Source organism: Triticum aestivum, chromosome 6B, assembly GCF_018294505.1.
Source record: "Triticum aestivum cultivar Chinese Spring chromosome 6B, IWGSC CS RefSeq v2.1, whole genome shotgun sequence".
NCBI classification, from domain to species: domain Eukaryota; kingdom Viridiplantae; phylum Streptophyta; class Magnoliopsida; order Poales; family Poaceae; genus Triticum; species Triticum aestivum.
In genome coordinates, this window is record NC_057810.1 from 292,323,351 (window position 1) to 292,348,312 (window position 24,962).

Here is a 24,962-nt window from a genome sequence, read left to right on the forward strand (position 1 = left end):
TAACATGCATGAAAATGGTACAGATGGATTCCTTGAATTTTTCTGATAATTTTTCATATATAATTTATTTAATTTGGAGTTACGGTTAATTTTCTATGATTTATTGAAGTTTTAGGCATTTTCTGGAATTTTCTGAATAATATTAAATCCAGAAAACCTATTACTGCGTCAGCATGACCTCACAGTGACGTCAACAAGTCAACGGCCGTTGTCCAGGTCAAATCTGACCTGTGGGACCCATATGTCAGTGTCACAGGAGTTAATCCCGGTCAAACCCAGCGCTGACTGGGGTTTGACCAGGGGTGGGGCCTACTGTCAGTGGGTCAGTGGCTTAACTAAAAGTAGTTATTAACTTAACCAAAGTTAGCAGGGGCCGGGCCCACCTGTCATGGACCCAGGGGAGGTCAAACCCCTGGTCAGCCGAGGCTAATACGCCGGCGGCTCGTCGCCGGTGAAGCCCGAGACGGCGGAGGGGGTCGGAATTCCTCCTCCGGCGACCAAATGACCGGCAGAGGGCAGCTACGTGACGCTGAAGATCCCGCGCGTCGAGTGGTGTGGTCAGTTAGGCCGGGGGCGACCTATATCGACGGCGGCGAGCTCAAAGGCGGCGGCCGGAGTTCGGGCAACCGCGGAGATGGCGTTATAGGGCATGGCAGGGAGCACTCGTGGGTGTTTCGGGTTCGCAGGAGCGCGGTGAGCACGCTGGTGATGCTCGGGCGAGCGGACGAGCTCAGGAGCATGGAGCTCATCGGCCGTGGCGGCGGCGAGCTTCGGCGGAGGTGGGGAACGGGGCTAGAGCAAGAACGCGAGCAGGAGAGGAGGGGGAATCGATCCAAGAGCTCACTGTGGTTGCAGAGCGCGTCTCAGCGGGCTCGGGAGCGACCTGTCGGCGGTGAATCGAACAGCGACGATCGCCGGCCGTGGCGATGAAGATGGCGGTGATGGCGTCACTACAGGGCTTCCGGTAGGGCGTGGGTCGGTGGGGAGGAAGAGGGGGTCGAGGCGGAGCCTCTGGTCCGGTCAGAGAAGCGAGGGGAAGGCGGTGGCTGCAGCTACGGCGAACGGCGTCGGCGGCTGCACTCTGCTTCGGGGGAGGGGGCGAGGGAAGCGAGGCAGGGAGAGAGGGAAGAGGTGCACGGAAGAGTGAGGGGGGGTCAGGGGTCCAGAGCGATGCCGAGGAGGCTTCGAGGCGCCTCGGTGAGGCAGGCAAGGAGGGAGGTGGCGTGGCGAGCTCGGCGGCGTCGCGGTGTCCCTCCTCTGCCTACTGGCGCGAGGAGGAAGGCGACAGGAGGAGGGGTGGAGATGGGCTGGGCTGGGCCGCGGGAGAAGCTGGGCCAGGCAGGTAAGCAGGTAAGTGGCCCAGGTGGCCTCTCTCCCCTTTTTTTCTATTTTGTTTCTCTTTTCTATTTCTGTAGTTTTGTTTCTGATTTAGTTTATAGCCCAAATCATTTTAATAAATCCTGCAAATAATTGTGGCCATTAAATGAATTATTACAGAGGCCCTTAACTATTTTCAGAATTGTTGGAGCTTTTAAAAATATTAATAATATTTAAATGCCCCAATTCAAATACAATATGGATTATTCAAAAATCCATAATGGCCCAAAAATATTGGCATCATTTTTGGTAGAGGTTTTTCACCTTTGTCAAAAATCATGAACATTTTTGAAAGCCATTTGGACTTACTTGAAAGTATTTTAGGTGAACCTAGTGAATTCCTTTAATGCTAGGGTTTGAGCAATCCCCATTTCAAGTTCATTCAAAAGTTAAACATGATGCACACATGAGGCTAGGCTAGAGCAATGCCAGAAGCTAGGGATGTGACAACTCACCCCCACTAAACAAGAATCTCGTCTCGAGATTCAAGCGTATGGTAGGGTGGAGGGGAAACGCAACTAGTATAATCTTCAGGATCCAGGGTGCACTTCATAGGAATGTTGATTCGATCACCATTATTACCTTGAAATCCTGCTCTGAGAAATCCTGTCAACATGACATGGAGGGAAGAAGACTCTAGAAGGATTAAACTTCTTAAAGAACGAACAACTCAGGATTAACTCACGGAATGGAACATATGACCATCTCTCGGTTGAGACACGAGATACACATCAAGAGGGGTGGAGAGAAACGGATGACGAAGGTTCACTAGGTAGACAACAATTCCACACCTAAGAAGGTGGTAAACGATTGTCAACGTAGCGAGGAGTTGAGTTGCCATGATACCACAATGAGACACCTTCGGAACCGAGACTCGTAGATATCTCCCCTTAAGTGGCAAAAAGAATTACCTTTGATTCAGAGATCATTGAAACTCTTTAAACCAGCCTAAGGCAATCACAAGCGATCATTTGGAGGGGGTCGATAGAATGGCATACTCGGACTTGGATGATGTGGACTACCTTGTTGAAGACAACACAATGGATGAATTTACTTATCACCGGAAATGGAAGAGACCCATGGTAGAATGGCACATTGGCGGTGCAAGCTAGGAACAAAAATGCAAATGCTAGGAATGATTCTAGTAACTGGGGAGAGGCTCAACAATAGAGAGTTATTCCACTATTGGAATGGTTATAGCATAACCGAGGAAGTTGAGAGCAAACCTAGTTAGTGTCGACGGTAACACCTAACGCTTGTGCGTGCTCTCAAGAACTTGAGCATTTCCATATTCATCAAGGTTTTACCAACATCCGTGTCAAGGATCCTGGCAACACAACTTGCTACCATGATGAATGATGATGGATGATGCAGATGCAAAGGAAGATAACACCTTCTCAGATCTCACCCTTGGCGGGGCCAAGGAAATAAAATCTGGATGATCGACCGAGAGACATTTAGCACTCCGCTTCTAATGTTCTCCTTGATGTGCTAGTGTAACCCATTCATAGATATGGTTTGATATCTAGAACATCAAGTAAAAAGGTCGGACTTCGGGATCTCAAAATCCATAGGGGCAACTAGGGAGTAAATCCTACGAAATCCCTATGGGGAGGTGGCCAACTTCCTCAATCAAGATATTATAATATCAGGTCTTCCGGCTGGGTGTGTTGGCCACGACATCCACTTTACCGGTTATCGAGGGACCAATATTATAGTTCTTGGGAAATGTTCCAACCATCATATCTGCCTGAGATTCAGATCTGGTTGGTGTCAGGTTATTCCAGACTCATCGAGTCTAGGGAGAAAATGAAAGTTTGCAACACAAATCGATGAGATGACGTTGCGATATTCTCAGGAAATGAACTACGATAGCAAGCTCCAAAACACGAGTTGGTTCTGCTACAAACATGTGAACATGTTATCCCAGACAAGCATGACCACAAGGTAGTCTTATAATAAAACACTACCGAGTTCTGGTTGGGAACCATCATCGAGGATATCACAGTTCTTGATTAAGCCCGGGTTAGCTCTTAAAAGAACTCCTTCTCCTAGAACAAATCAGTTAGTGGCTTGGTGTGCTAGGATACACATATGGAATGAAGGTTGCAAGTCTACAAACCACAGCATTCTTCGCACGTGTGCATGACTGATTTGGAATGATTCCAACGAAGCTACATTGACTTTCTCGAATCCATGGCGGCAACTTGCATCAGATGCACATGAATTGGAGGAAGTCACTTCTTACATTCGAACATATGCTTCATGAACTAGCATGAAGAAATGCTTTCAAAAGTTTCCAACACTAACTTAATGTTCAACAAAATCATGGAGGGAATAAGGATGTTGTCAATGGGCTCAACAACAATTCATCCGGGTTTCCTTTTAAAAGGAATTCCATAGTTAAGTGAACAAGTGCTAGCATTGGTCAGACCAAAGATGTAGGGGTGTATGCTCGAGGGATCAGCCACGAGTAAGACAACATTACGAGCATCGTTGGTACTGATTTGATTTGACGATAGCCCACACTCAAATCAAAGGATTGATAAGACAATAGGTCCAGCAACTGATCACAGGGACCAATCGATGAAGATATCATCTTTCTTCAACACACACTACACAAGAATATCCCTTTGGAACGAACTAAGTCAGACAAGCTTTTATCTTCCAACTCTCCAAGTTGTTGTCTAGCTTAACCAACTAGCTCAGGGATATCTAACACCGATTCTTGGAGAGAAGGTGGTTCACAAGAAACCAACTTGATCACGGGCTCAACATAACGGTCAGGTGACGACCTGGTAATACTTCCGAGAAGATCTTCGGAAATCACGAACCACCGATATGTTACTAAGCTCGAGAACAATCTTGCTTTTCAGGGCAAGATGATATGATCAAATGAGCGAGGACTTGACAAAATCCTAACTCATCAATCAAAGAGTGCACCGAGAACAAGGACTAGGTAGCATGATCAACCTTAGAATGATGATTCGAAAACCAACATACTAAGAATGAAATTATTATCCTTTAACTACCAAGCAACAGAGTTGCTAGCAGTATTGATTTCACACATCACAATTCATTTGTCGGTATTCCGGTTGCATCAACACGAGGGCCGAGGAATGAACAGTGATGGCAAGAAGTATCACCGTACCAAGAGTTCATGGGATGGTGTGCAATTCCTATAATAATCTCGATATAAAATATGTAATACTCCAAGGTAGAGCAGAACCAAAAGCTGGATTGGCATTTGATCTGCGGAATACAACTACTTTGACCCAATCCTAGATATGGATGAGGTACTGGAGTTTGTTTCTCCTAGTCATTCTGCAATAGAATGGCTTGACGGATCACAAGAGTAATAGGCATCGATAAACGAATGCATGCATACTCTTGATATCAATTGATAGACGAGGGTCAGAATGCAACTAAAGAGAACAACTCAAAGGAACATATAACTTTCTGAGTTGTGGATGCATAGATTAGTATGTCGAACCAAGTTCAACATATTTGTTCCGGATAACCCATGCAGAAAGGTATAACTGGCAGAGTCACGATTTATGAATGGAGAACTCCTCAAGAGTACTCTAATTGTGATTTTTTTGATCCAATAAACATCTGCCATAAGCGGTTCATAGTATTTGGAAGAAGGAAATACCACGGATCTCGAGGACTATCGTAAAGGTTATTAATAGCCTAAGGAACTAGCAAACACTATCAACATGAAGTAAGTGGAGTGAACCTCGGGTTCAAAGCCCAAGGAGTAGAATACCTACTACTAAGTGGCATCACGGGATGCTTTCGAGAATAAAAACCAGAATCATCACACTGGGACACAAAACATGGCTAGACTACTAGATGATCCCCTGAGACACCTAGGGTCATAGTAATAACTCTAACATAAAGGTTGAGGCGGTAGAGTACCTCAACTCAACAATTTGTGTGATTAATCTGACCAAAGGCACATCGGAAATAGGAGGAAGGGATTTGCAAATGCATCAGACTGTTTGGAAACCTGGGATGACTCGGACAGCATAACGGCTGTAAATGCTCAGAAAAGATTTGAGACATTCACAAAAATGGTGGCATAACCACTCAAAGGCACAATATCAAAGTTTCGAGATCAACAATTTAACATACGGAAGTAATAGGAACTGAAACGAGGCTTAAGTCCAACAATTCTATAGGTCTACGGATTAGTATCACGTGATCCTAATAGAAAGAAGAGATAGCCTAGTTCTTAATCCCCGTAGAAGATAAGATGATGACTCAGATCAGAAGGGCATAAGGTATAAGAAGTAAAAAGAGCCTTACGTTCCATCCCACAATCAATTCCCTTACATAACTAAAGAATTTCTAGACTCAACTTCGACCAGTTTGGCTTGGTAATCCTACAGGCAGTCAAGCTCTGATACCAATGCTGTCAGGACCCCGACTCAATGCCACATCGATCTAGCATGTAACACCTCATATCACTTTGCGGCCTCACGCACGGTATTCCCACGGGTGTCGCCTTACCTTTGCCCGGGACCGTTTGCGCCTTTTGGCACACGTATATGACAGTGTCGCTAGCATCCATATGATAAGGAGCCTGGGCTGACATGGCTAGTCGTAAACCCAAAGTGGCACAAACTTACAGGGACAGGCATCCATGACCCAGCATCGAACGTGTCGGTCATCAGCGAGTGAATCCAGGCTGTAGCACTGGGCTAGCAGGACTCCGGTGAACCGGGCTGTAGCAGGCTAATAGGACTCCGGTATTCGTCGCGTGACATTTCCCCGAAGGGACAGACACAGGAACGAAGAAGGACACATGCCGGCCAGCCTAAGTGTTCCGGAGCAGTAGCAAGCTACCATGGCTCGGTGGAAACACTAGGAGACATTTCCCGGTAAGAGAGGCTACTAAAGATAAACAACTAGATGGTCAGATCCCACACATACCAAGCATTTCAATAACATACACACAATATGCTCGATATGTGCAAATACAGCATAGCATCACAACAGGACTCTATGACTCAAGTAATTTATTCATTAGGCTCCGAGGAGCGAGATATTACAAACATGGGTCTCATGACCCAACAATCAGAGCATACAAGTCAAAGCACAAGCGGAAGCTATCATGTCTGAGTGCAGACAACTATAAATGAAAAAGGCTGAGAAGCCTGACTATCTATCAGATACTGCCGAGGGCACAAGATCGTAGCTGAGGTATCAAGCTAAACGTCGAAGTCCACGTGGAACTACTAGTGAGACCGAAGTCTCTCTGCAAAAACATAAAATAGGCAAACGTGAGTACAAATGTACCCACCAAGACTTACATCAGAACTAACTACATATGCATCATTATCAACAAAGGGGTGGTGGAGTTTGACTGCAGCAAGCCAGCTTTGACTCGGTGGCTATCCTAAACTACGACTGCAAGCGACTCTTTTGAGGTGGCGCACACGAGTCCACATATTCACCATATCAATACACCACTATGGATCCGCTCCCGTCTCCCTACGGGAACGCCATCCATAGCACTCACGCTTATCTTGCGTATTTTAAAGTATCCACTTTCACTTGTCTATGAACTGATATAAGCAATCCAGAAGTCCTTTTCCGCGGACACGGCTATTCGAATAGATGATGTTAACCCTGCAGGGGTGTACTTCTTCATACATGTTTCCACCACTTAGCGTCTGCACACGACATGTGCTCGGCAGACTTCAAGCGAAAGCCGACGTGGGTGTAGACCACGACCTACCTAAACACTCAAGTCTCTAGTCCAGGTTTATCGCCTATTCGGGTTCCATCCATGAGGAGATCCGGCCGGAGTTTCGCTCATAGCCCCAAACGATGTGAACAGGGTTCCGTGACACCAAACGGGCGCCCGGTTTACCCGGCCACGTGCCTACCGCATCACAGCCCACCCCTACAGTCAGCTATGTCCACGGCCTCCAGCATACTACAAACACCAGAAACTACTTGCAACTCCTGGACAGAGGACGAGGGTGAATGAGAAGTCGAGCGGGGTCATATTTCAGGGCCCAATGTATGGTAGTAACTGAATCATGGATCACAAACACAGAACTCAGTTCCTGAGGACGGCTACAATGAGACAACCCACCATGTACTCCTACATGGCCTCTCACCGCTACCTTTACCAAATCGTGTTCACACACTTAGCTCACACACACACGCCTCTGATTCATCCCCGATGAATCAGACCTGACTCAACTCTAAGCAGTAGCAGGCATGACAAACAAGCATGAATGAGTAGGCACAACAGGGCTCAAACAACTCCTACTCATGCTAGTGGGTTTCATCTATTTACTGTGGCAATGACAGGTCATGCAAAGGATAAAGGGGTTCAGCTACCGCAGCAAGTAACAGATAAATCGGTGTTGTCCTAATGCATTAAAAGAGAGCAGGGGCGAGAGAGTAGGATTGTATCGGAATGAACAAGGGGTTTTTGCTTGCCTGGCACTTCTGAAGATAACATTGAGTCTTCATCAGTGTCAACGATCACATCATCGGTATCACGTCTATCGAGAGGGGACAAATACCGGCAACACAGAAGGGAACACAATCAATGCAATGCACAATATGATGCATGATCATGACATGGCAAAATGAATGTGTTTTGGGCTAATGCAACTAGCACCAGATTAAATGAAGTTGGTTTGAATCCAAGATTCAAATTCAAACTCCATATGTGGATATTTAAATGCCCTTTATTTGATTTGTGCTAAACAGCAGCTATAAGTTGTTCTAACATGCATGAAAATGGTACAGATGGATTCCTTGAATTTTTCTGATAATTTTTCATATATAATTTATTTAATTTGGAGTTACGGTTAATTTTCTATGATTTATTGAAGTTTTAGGCATTTTCTGGAATTTTCTGAATAATATTAAATCCAGAAAACCTATTACTGCGTCAGCATGACTTCACAGTGACGTCAACAAGTCAACGGCCGTTGTCCAGGTCAAATCTGACCTGTGGGACCCATATGTCAGTGTCACAGGAGTTAATCCCGGTCAAACCCAGCGCTGACTGGGGTTTGACCAGGGGTGGGGCCTACTGTCAGTGGGTCAGTGGCTTAACTAAAAGTAGTTATTAACTTAACCAAAGTTAGCAGGGGCCGGGCCCACCTATCATGGACCCAGGGGAGGTCAAACCCCTGGTCAGTCGAGGCTAATACGCCGGCGGCTCGTCGCCGGTGAAGCCCGAGACGGCGGAGGGGGTCGAAATTCCTCCTCCGGCGACCAAATGGCCGGCGGTGGGCAGCTACGTGACGCTGAAGATCCCGCGCGTCGAGTGGTGTGGTCAGTTAGGCCGGGGGCGACCTATATCAACGGCGGCGAGCTCAAAGGCGGCGGCCGGAGTTCGGGCAACCGCGGAGATGGCGTTATAGGGCATGGCAGGGAGCACTCGTGGGTGTTTCGGGTTCGCGGGAGCGCGGTGAGCACGCTGGTGATGCTCGGGCGAGCGGACGAGCTCAGGAGCATGGAGCTCGTCGGCCGTGGCGGCGGCGAGCTTCGGCGGAGGTGGGGAACGGGGCTAGAGCAAGAACGCGAGCAGGAGAGGAGGGGGAATCGATCCAAGAGCTCACTGTGGTTGCAGAGCACGTCTCAGCGGGCTCGGGGGCGACCTGTCGGCGGTGAATCGAACGGCGACGATCGCCGGCCGTGGCGATGAAGATGGCGGTGATGGCGTCACTACAGGGCTTCCGGTAGGGCGTGGGTCGGTGGGGAGGAAGAGGGGGTCGAGGCGGAGCCTCTGGTCCGGTCAGAGAAGCGAGGGGAAGGCGGTGGCTGCAGCTACGGCGAACGGCGTCGGCGGCTGCACTCTGCTTCGGGGGAGGGGGCGAGGGAAGCGAGGCAGGGAGAGAGGGAAGAGGTGCACGGAAGAGTGAGGGGGGGTCAGGGGTCTAGAGCGATGCCGAGGAGGCTTCGAGGCGCCTCGGTGAGGCAGGCAAGGAGGGAGGTGGCGTGGCGAGCTCGGCGGCGTCGCGGTGTCCCTCCTCTGCCTACTGGCGCGAGGAGGAAGGCGACAGGAGGAGGGGTGGAGATGGGCTGGGCTGGACCGCGGGAGAAGCTGGGCCAGGCAGGTAAGCAGGTAAGTGGCCCAGGTGGCCTCTCTCCCCTTTTTTTCTATTTTGTTTCTCTTTTCTATTTCTGTAGTTTTGTTTCTGATTTAGTTTATAGCCCAAATCATTTTAATAAATCCTGCAAATAATTGTGGCCATTAAATGAATTATTACAGAGGCCCTTAACTATTTTCAGAATTGTTGGAGCTTTTAAAAATATTAATAGTATTTAAATGCCCCAATTCAAATACAATATGGATTATTCAAAAATCCATAATGGCCCAAAAATATTGGCATCATTTTTGGTAGAGGTTTTTCACCTTTGTCAAAAATCATGAACATTTTTGAAAGCCATTTGGACTTACTTGAAAGTATTTTAGGTGAACCTAGTGAATTCCTTTAATGCTAGGGTTTGAGCAATCCCCATTTCAAGTTCATTCAAAAGTTAAACATGATGCACACATGAGGCTAGGCTAGAGCAATGCCAGAAGCTAGGGATGTGACATGCATGGACGAACTGATCTTCCGTGTCTTGCAGGGATCGTCCAGGCACCAACATAGTACAACACTTCTCTAGTACTATCGCTCATCTCCCTCTTCTATTAAGTCACCCGACTTGCGGGGACGGGGAGTGTGCCTATGGTTGGTTTTCTATTGCCGTCCCACATGTGTGTGCGAACGCAATATGACGCGTGTTCCATTCGGAGAGCAGCGTGTCAGACCGACCGACCATCTGTGGTGCGACGCGAACGCGACGGGCGTGCTGTATACTCCGTACATGTGTACCGCCATTTTCTAGACGCTTTGCTCCATGGCGCGGGCGCAATCCATGGATACAAAATTAGTATACTGTATACTATTTAAAAGTCGAGGGCGGGGTTTTTCCTGTGTGGTAGGCGGCGGGGCAATTCCGCCAAGTCGGTTCGACAGAGGCGCGAGAAGACGAGGGAGTAGGCTGCTGCAAACATAGGGCTATGTAATTTGACAGCAAGTTACTGCTGGACAGGTGGGGCCCCATGATTTGACTTGTCATTATCATTTTAACTGCGGCGCTACGACCAGCGTGAGTCTCCCGATTCCAGACCACCTACATACAGGTGCCTCTCCCAATGCTCCACCATGTAGTAGAGGCTGGCTCTTGCATGAGATCCCACTTCTCCACTTTTTCCTTGCCTCTCTTTCCTCCACATATGCAAAAATGCCATGTAAAGCGCAATATTGTACTTACTTGCTCCTAGAGGTGCTTAAGCTTGCCACATAGGCATAAAGTCTAATGTGGCAAGTTAATCAAGAAGAGAGAGACTAGTTTGGTGACCCAAGGAAGAAACGGTGCTAAGCGCGTGTACCTATGTGAAAAGACAATTTTGAGTCTATAGCTAATTAAATGAAGCAAACTTAGCAACACCATTTCATTGGAAGAGGTCACTCCTTGGCAAATGCAATAAATACTAGTACTCCCTGTGTCCCATAATATGAGAACGATTTTGACAATACACTAGTGTCAAAAACGTTCTTATATTATGGGACGGAGGGAGTACGAAGAAAGAGATAGAGAGGAGTAAAAAAAATACACTTATAGCCAGCCTTATTGTAGTATGAGTGACTAAGTGATGACTATGTATGACATACCAACATCAGATAGCCTAACGCACCGTGTTAAATCTCCAAGGGCGCGACCGCGCGAGCGACGCGACGGTCGTGGTAGGCACGACCATGATAAGGGCTGCTGGTAGCCCTTGGATCTGAGATCAAACAGTCGCATGCTAAGTTGCTGAAAATTTGCAGAATAACCCTCCAGGATAGGATATTCACCCATAGGTCTAGAATCACGCCATGCAATCGTTCGAACTCAGATCCAAGGGCTCTCGGAAGCCCTATCATGGGAGAATGGAAAGCCACTACCCAGTAGTTTGCATGCTGGCAGTTCGCTCCTACTCGTCCCCGCACGTCCTTTAATACTACGGTGGTTCGCTCCTAGTCGTCCCGTCCATTCACATTATGGCAGTTCTACTAATCCTAACCCTCCACCCAAATCCATGGCGTCCCAAATCTCCCCGACCGGCAGTGAGTACAAGGTTAGAACCATCATCGGCGATGAGTTCGACGTCATCTACACCTATACTTCCGCGATGGTGAAAGGATGCCTTTCTCGCTTCAGAAGCATGTTAGAAAACTCAGATAATGAGTGGGTCGCTGGGCTAGATGTTGAGTACACCACAGTCCTGGGACGAGAGAAGGATCTAAAGGAGGAAGAGAGGAAGAAGCCTGCCATGATCCAGGTTTGCGTACATAACATTTTCTTGGTCTACCACATATGTCATGCCGACGTTGAGTGCTAGGATTTTAAGAACTTCCTCGAGGACAAAATCGTGAAATTCGTTACTGTAGACTTTAAGAACGACAAAGAAGTCCTAGGTCGGATAGGCCTCATTGTAGGCAACCCCTTCAACCTCCAGAAGAATCGGCTGCTGCCCTCTCGTCAGCCCTCAATGCTGACCCTGGCAGGAGCCATGGTTCATCCTTCATACCGTAAACAGGAGAAACCTCATTACACGTTTGATCGTCATGCATGGCAGCGGAATGTACTAGATATATACCACATCCACTACACTACAATGGATGGCTACTTTTGTTTCAATATCTATAAGGGTTGGATGAAGAGCAACAACCAAGTTGGCGGTTCAAGCAAAGAAGTATCGGCCAAGAGGAAGAGGGACAAGGACGAAGTCGAGGACGTAGACGAGGACTCCGAGTAAGGTGGCAGTGTTGTTGCTCATGGTGGTTCTAAACTTCTAATGCAGTGTCTACCGGATTAGTTCCATAGTTTAATTTCAGGTGTGCTTAGTTTAATTTGAGAGGTGTGTTGTGCTGAGCCCCCAGCAGAACTATGTTATGTTTCTTCTCGTTACTTAAACTCTTCAGTATGTACATACTACTAGTATTTCTTTAATAGAAGTTAGCACCACAATTAAGCACGTACTAGCTTTTTTAATAGTACTATATGCATAATTTGGCGACGAGCGCTCTCTATATGTACCACCTTTTTTTAAATTTCAATTTTTGCGCCATGGTGCAATCCATCAATAGTACTACTGTACAAAATAATACATTTTAAAAGGCTAGAGTATTGTTCATCACATATATATAGCCAGTTAAATTCTCGACCTAGAACGACGTGCATGCCATGTAGTAAACCGATATGGAGGAAGTATAGTAAAAATGAGGTGATTTTACCGAGCGATCGGCGGGGGAGCATGGCCTGTTGTGCGGTCCCACATGTCATGATGTACCAAGGCGATGCGCGTGTCCCTCTTGAGGCAGAAGCAATATTGGTACATGGTTTGAGATGATGTCGAACTGAAGTGTGAAATAATGGTTTCTTCGTCCGTCTGGGAAAGTGCGGCATTGTGATTTGACGTCTCATTGCTCATTACTACTACTGGGCCGGTACGAGTGGGGTGCGTCCCCCCTGCTGTTCTGCACTGTTATTTGGTGCTTGACACGTCGACCCGGTTGCTATATGTCCCACATGTCGGCGACAGGAAGTACATAATTCATGAAAGGGAGCGTCGACGGAGGAGTATACTACAGAATTCATGAAAGGGAGCGACTTAGTTTTGGAAAAATCTGTTTTTACGGAGTACGTACCCACTAGGGTTTATAGGGCTCATCTAAAAAACATTCGTTTTTCCGTTTGATAAGTCTCAATTCTACTATACTAGTAGTAGTACCATTACATGTTGGATTTCGAGGTGCGTTAGATCACCCGACGCAAGCAGTGTCAAGAGGAAACTAACCAATGCATGTACAAGTTCATGGAAATTTAGTGGTCATTCATGCATTCGTTCTAATTAATGCCTCGGTAAACATAACTTCTTGAGAAAAACGAGCGTACTGTGCAAACTACGAAATTAATTCGACCACTCACCGTCTACCTTGGTTGGAGAGATTTTGAAATTGAGCCATAAACTGGAAAGGAGGGAGTAGTAACTTTTGTCTCGATTACTATTTGTGGCCTTGTATAGATGCAAAATGTATTTTTATATAGTGGCCTTGTATAAGTAAATGGAGGGAGTACTAACCAAAGTACGTAGTAGGGATGAGGAGTAAACGGAGGGAGTAGTAAAATTTTCTCCTAAGTGATGACTAACCTTATAGCTAACCTTGTTGTAGTATGAGTGACTAAGTGATGACTATGTATGACATGCCAACATCAGATAGCCTAACGCACCATGTTAAATCTCCAAGGGCGCGACCGGCGTGCGACGCGACGGTCGTGGTAGGTGCGACCATGATACGGGGTACTGGCAGCCCTTGGATCTGAGATCAAACTGTCGCATGCTAAGTTGCTGCAAATTTGCAGAATAACCATCCAGGATAGGATATTCACCCATAGGTCTCGAATCACGCCATGCAACCGTTTCATCTCAGATACAAGGGCTCTCGGAAGCCTGTATCATGGAAGAATGGAAAGCCACTACCCTGCCGTTCGCACGCTGGAAGTTCGCTCCTACTCGTCCCTGCACGTCCTTTAATACTACGGCGGTTCGCTCCTAGTCGTCCCGTCCATTCACATTACGGCGGCAGTTCCACTAATCCTAACCCTCCTCCCAAATCCATGGCATCCGAAATCTCCCTGATCGGCGGTGAGTACAAGGTTAGAACCATCACCGGCGATGAGTTCGACGTCAACTACACCCGTTCTTCCGCGATGGTGAAAGGATGCCTTTCTCGCTTCAGACGCATGTTCGAAGACTCAGATGATGAGTGGGTCGCTAGGCTAGATGTTGAGTACACCACAGTCGTGGGACAAGAGAAGGATCTAAATGACGAAGAGAGGAAGAAGCCCTCCGTCATCCAGGTTTGCGTGCATGACTTATGCTTGGTCTACCACATATGCCATGCCGACGCTGAGTGCCAGGATTTTAAGGACTTCCTCGAGAGCAACCTAGTCAAATTCGTTACTGTAGACTTTGGTAAAGACAAAGAAGTCCTGCGTCGGATAGGCCTCGTTGTAGGCAACACCTTCGACCTCCAAAAGAATCGGCTGGTGTCCTCTCGTCAGCCTTCAATGCTGACCTTGGCAGGAGCCATGGTTCATCCTTCGTGCGGTAAACTGGAGAAACCTCCAAACACGTTTCATCGTCATGCATGGCAGCGGAATGTACTAGATATAGACCACATCCACTACACTGCAATGGATAGCTACCTTTGTTTCAATATCTACAAGGGTTGGATGAAGAGCAATAGCCATGTTGGCGGTTCAAGCAAAGAAGTATCGGCCAAGAAGAAGAGGAACAAGGACGAAGTCAAGGATGTGGACGAGGACTCCGAGTAAGGTGGCAGTGTCGTTGCTCATGGTGGTTCTAATGCAGTTTCTATCGAGATAGTTGCAAAGCTTAATTTCAGGTGTGCTTAATTTAATTTGAGGGGTGTGTTGTGCTGAGCCCCCAGCAGAACTATGTTATGTTTCTTCTTGTTACTTTAACTCTTCAGTACGTACATACTAGTATTTGTTACATTTCATCTTTCAGTTGGTATAGTACTAGCACTCGTTTCTTCACATTATATACGTACAATATATATGGCCAACATCATATAGCCAGCAGTTTAGTTGTCAAAGAATTTCAGGGTGCTTAGTTTTGTCAAAGAATTCTAGGGTGCTTAGTTTATTTGAGGGGTGAGTTGTGCTGGACACCATTATTGTGACTAGCCTTTTTAATAGTACTTTATGCATAATTTTGCAACAAGCGCTCTCTATATGTACCACCTTTTTTTTAATTCAAGTTTGGTCCATGGCGCAATCCATCGATACTACTGTTGTACAAAAGTTTACATTTTTTAAAAGGCTAGAGTGCGGGGCAGTCTAGCTTGGTCGGTTTCACGAGAGGCGAGGGCCTTTGTGATTTGACGGCTCATTACTGCTGGAAGGTGGGGCCTTGTGATTTGACTGCTCGTATAAATGCGCCGATGACCTGATCGAGGAGGAGCAAAGAACCGTGCGGTATACTCAAGTTTTCCACTGGAGTAGTACTGCGACGGAGGAGCACGAAACACGGCAGCCCAGTGCCATATGGCGATAAAAAATGATCTAATTTGCTAGTCATCTCATTGTTAGCATTGTTCTATTCATTCCCTCAAAAAACAAAAACCATTGTTCTATTCATGCCTCACAGAGAACGTGACACGTGAGGCGAAACACCCGAAGCAAAAGATGAAACACAGCAGCAAAAGAAGAAGGAAGATTATCACCCCAATTGATCTAATTCTCCGCGGAGTCATGACTGCTTCTTCATCGCCTCCACGACCTCCATCTCCTTGTGCGTCTCCTCCGCCATCTTCTTCATTCTGTCCATGACGCAGGATTTCTCGACGCGAGCCTTCATCATCTGTTCCACGGCCGCATTACGTACATTGACAGCAGTCGGGTGCTTGATGCGGAGCTTCGCCAACTCCTCCTTCTGTTCCATGACGAGGGCCTATAGCATCTTCGAGGGATAACAACTCCAGCTCAGCCGGCTCGGCATGTTCGACTCCACGGCTAGGGCGCTCCTGGGAGCCATCGCCTGCCCGTGAGAGATCTTTCGAGGTCTCTGCGTGGCAGCGAGCCCTCTTTTTTTTCTGCAGCCTTGGTTGCCACTCCCTTGTTACAAGTAGTTCTCGACCTAGAGCTCTGCTCACCGGCCATGGCAACGACGGACGAAGAAGAAGCACTTATGAGGAGGAAAGGTAGAGTAATTTTCGGTTAGGTAATTCCCCTTTTTATAACCTAAGTACTAGCACTAGTACTAATACCTGCATAGTGGGAACACGTTCAGGTTTAGTACGTACTGGTAGGTGTGAGCAAGCTTTCGAATGTGATGGGAACAAGGTAAAGATTAATTGATGGTTTTGGTTTCGAGGCCCGAAACGGCTCCCGATGAGTTTAGCGGAACATAAATTTCAAGTACTACACTGCTCAAATGCGTAAATATTATGTTACTGTCAAAAATTGGCAAAAAATACGAAGGAGACCAATGGAAGTACTACTAGCAACCCACGATTTAACTACTCGCATGCGCGTAGTGGAGTAATAATGTCTTTCTTCCGCCCTCATGTCCACTCAATTTGCATGCGCTGTATTAATTGACCATCAATGAAGTGAACGATTTTACACGCGTCAAATTATCACATGGGCTGGATCTTGGTACAAAATTGCGTTCGCACGTGTACCCGCATGTGCGTGCGAGGGAATGAGTGCGTGCGTGGCATGCGTGCACATCTTCGCTTCGTGCATGTACCGTCAATATGGCTCAGGGAGGACGAGTACATTCTTCTGGAACCAGCAGCACGTCACTGTGATCAATCCACGCAAGGAGGTCATGACAACACCTCCACATGTGCCACGTGGCTTCATGAACTGTAAGAGAGACACTGTGTAGCGTGCCATTGGTATTCTAATTTACGTGTTTTGCACATACTCGAAGTACTAGTAAGGTACACGTGCATTGCACGCGTGATGTATCCCTTCTTTTAATTCTTATAGTTCATCTCATTCAAAATCAATTAGTTTTTATAAAAAAGCTAAGAACGCGGGAATAGGAAAAACATGGGATTATAGTGGAATGTCATCTTGAATCCTACAGGATTGTACGATTGCTTGATTGTGCATAGAAAAAACGCAGAATTCTTTCAAAGAGGTTTGAGTGGATGGGATGTTTCCTATGAAATCTAGTGCAAATGAATTATATGGAAAAAATCCTATGGTTTACAATCCTACAATCAAACAACCAAGATAGGAAAAATTCCTAATGATTAGAATCCTCCAAAATTACTTTGAGAATCCTTTGAATCAAAGAAGCCCTTAATCTATTTTATGATTCATGGAATTGTGCGTTTTAAAGCATAAAGTAAAAACAAATAATGGGAATTCAACTAGAAAAAAAGTTTGGGCAGTTATGATACGGAAGATTCTAGAACAAAAGAGAACCACTATTGTTTTGAGGTTTGTGCATTATGCTTAAGTTCAACCATGGAGTCTGCTAGATTGTACATGTGGCAAAATCCGGTGGGAGCTAGAAGATGGTGCGAGGGGCCGAGTGGAGGGAGACTATGAAGGAATGCACAAGTGCAAGATCGATATTTAGAGAGAGGGGGCGAACACGTGCGCTATTGCACGCAGTGGCGGAGCCATGAAAAATAAATGAGCTAGGGGGCCAAGCATTGCTAATCCTTTACGAGGAGGGTCAATTCATGAAATTAAACCTTTTTTAACAGCAATTGTCTAATGATCACATTCATATTAGCCTCGATATGTAGTGATGTTAGGGGGGGCAGGGCCCTTACTGCCCCCTGTCTTCGCCATTGTGCACGCGTTTGAGAGATGAAGCGGAAGCCATGGATGATGAGAGGGGGACGTTGGATATATAATTAATGTGGGTGTATTAGCTATATATGTTAATCCTATATAGAGAGGTATAGATTGATCGATGTGGACGTGGGAAAGAGGGTGAGACCTCACTGGATATATCGATTGATCGGTTTGTGTGGAAAACTATGGAAGACCTAGCTATATACACACATACATAGAGGAACATCGATCGTTGCGCATGCACGCGTGAGAGACAAAGAATGCCCGATATGATGGAGAGGGGGATGTGTGTGGGTGTGTTCCTTCATGGGAGACTGACCTGAAGAAAAGGATTGCATGCGTGCGATGGATAATGCTAACTGGTAGTGTGTGTGCATGCATGCACGAGAGAAAGTTGGTGGTACAATTATAAAGAGAAGACTACTGTGTGGGTGTAAAAGAATAGGTGAGGTCATAATCAATGTAAAGTTGAATTCAAATATTTGAATAAGAGATCCTGATGTTTGAAACCCATGCATGCATGAATATAACGGAGATCTGCGCGGTGTGGTTTGGAAACAAGCATGTTGCAATGTATACACATTGAACAAGGTCACACTAATTTGAATTTGAGATACCGATGGCAGACATCATTTGCCCACGTCACATCCGTGCATGCACACACTATTCTAATTGGAGATCATGGGCGGCTTTCGCATCACATATCTATATCTATACCCCTATATATATATATATATATATATATAGGGTGGGTCTATTATGATAAGACCCTCTAGAGTCTTATTCTGCACACCAAATCCTTATTCTGCTAACACCACCGAGTGACCCGTAGCTATAAACAAACCTGAAAAGAACGCAACCGAACTTCTCCCGCAAGAAAAAATTGATCTTATCCCCTCTCTTTCTCCCACTAATGCCCCCTCGGCCCCCAGCCTGCAACCTTCCCCCGTGATGCAGAACCACCTGCCTCCCTGGCGCCGCCGCCCACCTGCCTCGCTGGTGCCGCCGCCCCAACTTCCTCCATGCGTCGCCGCCCCACCTGCCTCCCCGACGCCGCTGCCCCACCTTCCTCCCCCGTGCCGCCTAGCCGCCACCTTCACCCGCGCTGCCGGCCCACCTCCTTCCCCCACGCCATCGCGATGCTATCGCCCCGATGCGCCTCCGCCACGCACCACGCCGATGTGGAGGAGCACCAATGGGGGGCAGTGATGCACGACCATCCAAGCTCGGGTGGATGAGTGCTGGATCTGTTCGCCCCCGGCCATGAGCGCTGCAATTTGGACGATTGTGGATTCTCCCTCTCCCTATACTCCTGGCCGGATCCGCCCTATGTTGCTCCATCAATGGCGGCTCACCATCGTGGATCTCTCCCGTGCCTTCAGGGCCACTCCACCGAGTTCAAATTGTGCCATGAGGATGCTCTCGATATGGGAGGAGCAGCACCTCCCCATCAGATTCGACGAGGAACACGGCGTCGTACAGTTCGGATGGGGTTCTCACCCTGTCCCACGCCATCCACTGCAAGGGGAGAAGGACGAGGAGCTCCACCACCAGCCCCTCTGCGCCCCAAGCAGTTTGCAACATGTGCGTGTGCAAGACGGTAGGCACGTCGATGCAGTCCATCTCCGGATCCGACCGCAGATGTCGGCCCCTCTGCACCTTGGTGCCCGGCGCGGGCACCATCCGCATCCCCACCCCAGTGCCACCTCCCTCAGCCCTGGATCCAGCAGCACCTCCCCCGGCCCACGGCACGCCACGGTCGAGGGCGTCGCCCCGCGGGGCAGAGTGATGCGACCATCGATGATGCTCCGAGCCTCTTTCCCTCCTGTCCTCCTTAATGCTCTCTCTCCCCTTGATTTGTCTACACCAGAGCAGCTACGGGGTCAGTGCGCCATCAGATCGAGCGATGACAACCACGAGCAGTGAGAGGACCATAGGAGGTGCTGCCGGGTCATTTTCCTTTGTCAATTCAGTGCAATTTCTTTGTTACTTCGATTCACAAATTGGATGTGGTTCATTTTTTTGCTATTTTTTGCAGGAACAAAAGGACTGCAACCATGTGCAGCACATCACCCCATGCGGGATCCGTACCATGGTGATTTTTTTGAGTCATATTTCATTTCACTTGCTTGAGCGAGCTGTTCGTCAGCCGCATTCCGTGCAGTGCATTGCCATTTTTTTGCAGTGCGTTGGTGTTTCTTTTTCAGAGAAGCACCATCTATTTTTCTATGCAGTGCATTGGCATGTTTTTGCAGTGCATTGGCATGTTTTTGCAGTGCGTTGGCATGTTCTTTCCCAGGAAGCACCATCGATTTGTGTGATGAGTTTGTGTTTTCTTTGTATGTTTAGTGCACTACAGTTTAGGGCACCTCATGCGGTTCAAAAACGTGGGCTTGCAGTGCATTAGCTCATCGTGTGATGAAGAAAACAAGTGTCTCGTATGTTGAATTTAGTGTCTTGTGTGTACTGTTTGTGTAAAAAGAATGATGTTTCATTACCTCTCTGTATGAAGTGCAATTTGTTTCGTGTGTACCAAAATTTAGTCAACTACATCAACACATGCAGTGCATTTGGTACTCGGATGTGGTTCATTTTTTTCAGAGTGATGTTGTTCACTTGTGCCCAACATGAATGTGCTAAAAATTTAGCGAAACAACGAGATAGTAATGCGGTCCACTTTGATATATGATGTGGTTCACTTGCCCTTGCCCTAGTCTCTGCTGTCCACTCTCGTTCATTAAAAAAAGACAACAAAACTCGTATGAGAAAAATAACGCCTGACAAAAGAAATTATGCAGCTCGCTTGCCCGTTCGATGCAGTGCGGTTTTAATCCTGAACAAAACCATGCAGTTCTCTTACCCGTGTGATGCAGTGCTGTTTTTTGTCCGTTGCAGTGCGGTTTTCAGTTGGATGAAGTACCCACGTCGATTTGGTTGTCGCGAAAAACAGAGTGTCCGCATTTCGGTAAATTCGAAATTCCTCTTAACCCGTAAAGAACTAGAGAGAGTGTTCTACATGAAAGATTTGCGTATCGTCGATATATTTCCAACGGCGTGTCGTTTTAATCATTCCGACCAGCGGTTTGCGAAAATTTGCCAAAAACGGCCGCTGCCACTCGTTGTCCGCCGCACGATTTTCAAAATTAAATTAAGACCGTAAGGAATTTCAAAAATATTTCAACATATGAAAGTGGCGCCTCATTTGTAGCTTTCCAATGGCGTATCACACGCCTCGTTCCGACAAATGGTTAGAAAACTGGAGCAAAAACAGTACCAAAAATTAAAAAAATTTGAAAAACAGAGTTCCGCGATTTAGTAAATTTGAAACTGCTCTTAAACCGTAATGAATTAGAGAAAGATTTATATATGAAAAATATGCGCCTCGACGATATCTATCCAACGGCGTATTATTTGCTTCGTTCCGACAAGCGGTTTAGAAAAAAACGCGAAAAACGCTCGCTGCCACTCGTCATCCGCTGCACTATTTTCAAAACTGCTCTTAAACCGTGTGGAATCTCGAAAAGTGTTCAACATGTCGAAGTTGCGCTTAATCCATAGCTTTTCAATGGTATATTACACGCCTCATTCCGATAAACAGTTAAAAAATTAGAGCGAAAACAGTAACAAAAAAATAACGCGTGCAGTTTTTTCCGACGAGAAGCTCACTAGTCTTTGGTGCAGTGCTCGTCGTCAAAAATGATGCAGTGCACTTCTGTTGAGCGTGCAGTGCCAAAGTGGTGTGCAGAATAGTTATTCTACTAATATTAGCAGAATAGACCGTCTATATATATATTATATATATATAAATATATATATATATATATATTTTATATTGTGTGCGGGTAACTTTAACTTTGAAAGATGGTCGTTGGATGAGGCGAATCCGATGGTCCAAAGATGGCAAATTTGAGCACTATTGTCCGTTGAATATCATCTAGATTACACCAGATTTCGCCACATGTATAATCTAGAAGACCCCATGGTTGAACTAAAGCATAATGCAGAAACATAAAAACACAAACACTTCTTATTTGTTCTAGAATCTTCCATATCAGAATTGCCCAAATGTTTTTCTACATGATTTGCCATTATTTGTTTTTACTTTATGTATTACAATGCACAATTCCATGAATCTTAAAATAGATTAGCTTTCTTATAAAAACTAGATGATTTTGAATGAAATGAACTATAAAAATTAAACGAACATCTACATCATGCATATATGACTCAAAGCTTGCATGCTATAATGTGGTATTTATTCATAATTTCGGTGTCAAATCTCATGCGTGCAATGCACGTGTACCTTACTCTAGTCTAAATGGTGTTTGTGTGTGTGTTGTGCGTGTTGAGGTGCAAATTGTCTTTTTTTTTGGTACACGTTAAGCTTGTTCTTCCGAAATTTCAAGCCGCGCCTTGTTATGCCGAAAATTGAAGCTAGCGTCTCTATCTATCATGCTGCGAAATTCCCGCCTCTTCAACCCGCGCCTTGTTAGCCCGAAATATTTAAGATATATCTTTGTCTCGTTGTGCTCCGACAACTCCCTCCATCTCAACCCGCGCCTTGCTATTCCGAAATTACAACGCACGCGAAAACTCCCACCTCCTGTGAAATGCCGACACACGAAATGCCCATGGTACCCCTGAACCGAAAGAACTGCCTCAAATCGGTGGGGGGGTACTTCCGTAACTTGCCCCATATTTCGGACAAGCGCGTCTCCAAGCCATGGTTCCCCACTGCCATCCCATCCGCCCACCCATTCGTACACCGAGGCCGCGAAAACCCGCGACGAAACCCCACACCCTGCTCTGTCCGCCACCCAGCCAGAGCCTCTTCCCCGACGACGTCGTGCACAACAACACCTCGATGTCCCTCATCCACCGTACCGGATGAGGATCTGTCGTCGATCTCATCGTCCCGCCGGTTCAACCACCCCGTCCTCCACCTCCAAGGAGCTGCCCCGATGTTCCCCTCGTCTTTCGCGCCACCTCCATTCCCACACCTCCATCTTCACCTGCACCACCGGAAGAGCATCATCATCACCGTTTCCTCAGATGAAGCTGCGGCCTAATCGGCGCCACCAAAGAGGTTGTACACTAATCACTGCATTTTCTTCTTGATTTGATCTCACGGTGTTGCTGGCGCTCTGTCCCGAGCCGACACGGGGCGGCTCCATCCATGGCGGCGTCACCGGCCACTTCCTCCACTGCGTCGCTCCCTCGGCGGCGACGTCGACATCAGTAGGAGCTGCTGCTAATTTAGCTCTCGCTCGCGCTGCTGCTCTGCTCTTGCTCTCGGTCCCCTGCCTGGTCTGCTCTTGCTATTGCTCTTGCTCGCGCTACTGCTCTTGCTCTTGCTTGCGATTCTGCTCCGATTTGGCTACACTTCAGTCGACTGAATCGACTTTTGGGCCAGTCGATTTTCAAGGGGTGGGCTCGCCAGGGTGAAGGAAGAACCAGCCGCAGCGGGGAGGGGGGCTCGCCGGAGAGGTATCCCACTATCTATCTTAGGGTTCAGGATGGGGGCGGTGGTCGTAGGCGTTGGCGGGGCGTTGGCGCGGCCGTGGCGTGGGGATCGCCGGAGAAAAAGCTCGGCATGGGGGGGCCTAGAGGGATGGCCGGGGCGGCGGCGGACCGGTGGTGGGGAGTGTTTTCGGGGCGGGTGGGGCGGCGCACCGCCGGCCATGGGCGGCGGGGGGCTGCTGTTTGGCTGGTGGTGCTGGCGGCTCAGGGGGTGGAAGTTGAAGATGAACCGTAGGCCCTTGATTTCGTATCCAACGGCTGAAAAATCGACTGACCAGAGATGAAAAAGTCAGTCGACCGACATGTAGCCTCACCTTGCTAGTGCGTTCAGTTTTGATAGCAAAATTCAGTTTCGATAGCAAAATTCAGTTTCGACAGTTAAGTTCAGTTTCGACAGTTAAGTTTACTTTCGACAGTTAAGTTCAGAGATGAGCGGTTGATGTATTTTACATCTAGCACTTTGTGGTTATGTACTTTACGTCATGTATTGGAGATGCTATTAGAATTCCACTCAGGTTAACGTTGTTCATTTTCTCTCTTGTCCTGCTTCAGCCTCGGCGTCTTACAACTCACCGGAGCTGCTCCAACAACGAAACCCTCCATCACAGCGGAGCAGTACCTCGGGCTCCATCTCCAGACGCCTAAGATCTTCTTCCCCTCCACCGACAGCAAAGTCAGTCGGAGCATCCTCACCGGCTAACCCAATCACACTGAGATCAACATGGCTTCGCGAAAGAGGTTGTACACTTTTTGCATCTCTTTTTTACTCTACATGTTATATATATTATCCACTAAGCACTCGTAGTAACGGGAAATACGATTATTTTATCCTACTACATGACAAGCAGTGAGGTACCAGGCAAGTTAGCTATCCGTGATGGACTCTCTTGAACGCCATCATTATTTATCTCTGCGCGTTTGAGCTGTGCATTTGTCGATGGGCCTGGGAGTTGAGCTAGTATGGCAGTGGCCTGGGTCCAAAGTAATAGAAGTAGCACAAAAACATTTTTTTAGTCTAGGATTTTCCTTGCTCAAGCTTGCCTACCAGAATTGCCACTGCTTGAAATGAAAAGTTAATGAAAAACATAGGAATTGGAAAGTTTTCTATGGTACTACTTTTCATGAATTTGGTGCAAAGGAATGGAGCAAAGGAAAACTGTAGGATTTGTTCCTTTAGTGTCTCCTTGAAAAAAAACTGTAGGAATTCTAATTTCCACTTGTCCTCCTTTTCATATTCCTGTTCATCAAGCACAAGACTAAGAGATAGTGGCATAATAGCATTATAACCGTACATTTTCTTGTGGTTTGACTTAATCTCACCATGCTTTTTTGCATCCTGTGGTCTTCCAATTGTTGTGAATCAAACACCCAGATCGGCAGAAATCCTGTGTTTTTAAATCCTCTGTTTTGCACGTGCATTCCTATCCTATTCCTGTCTATTTCCTATCCCTGCATTGTGAAAGAAAACCTTCTATGGTTTTGTCCTGCTCCTGCAGCGTTGTGTTCCACCCCAGCTCAGCTGCTCCAACAACGGAAGGGTTCACCACAGCTGGGATCCGCTCTCCAGACTATCTTTCACCGCCTCAGATCTTCTTCCCTGCCGCCGGCAGCCATAACAACTGCATTACCATCATCAACTG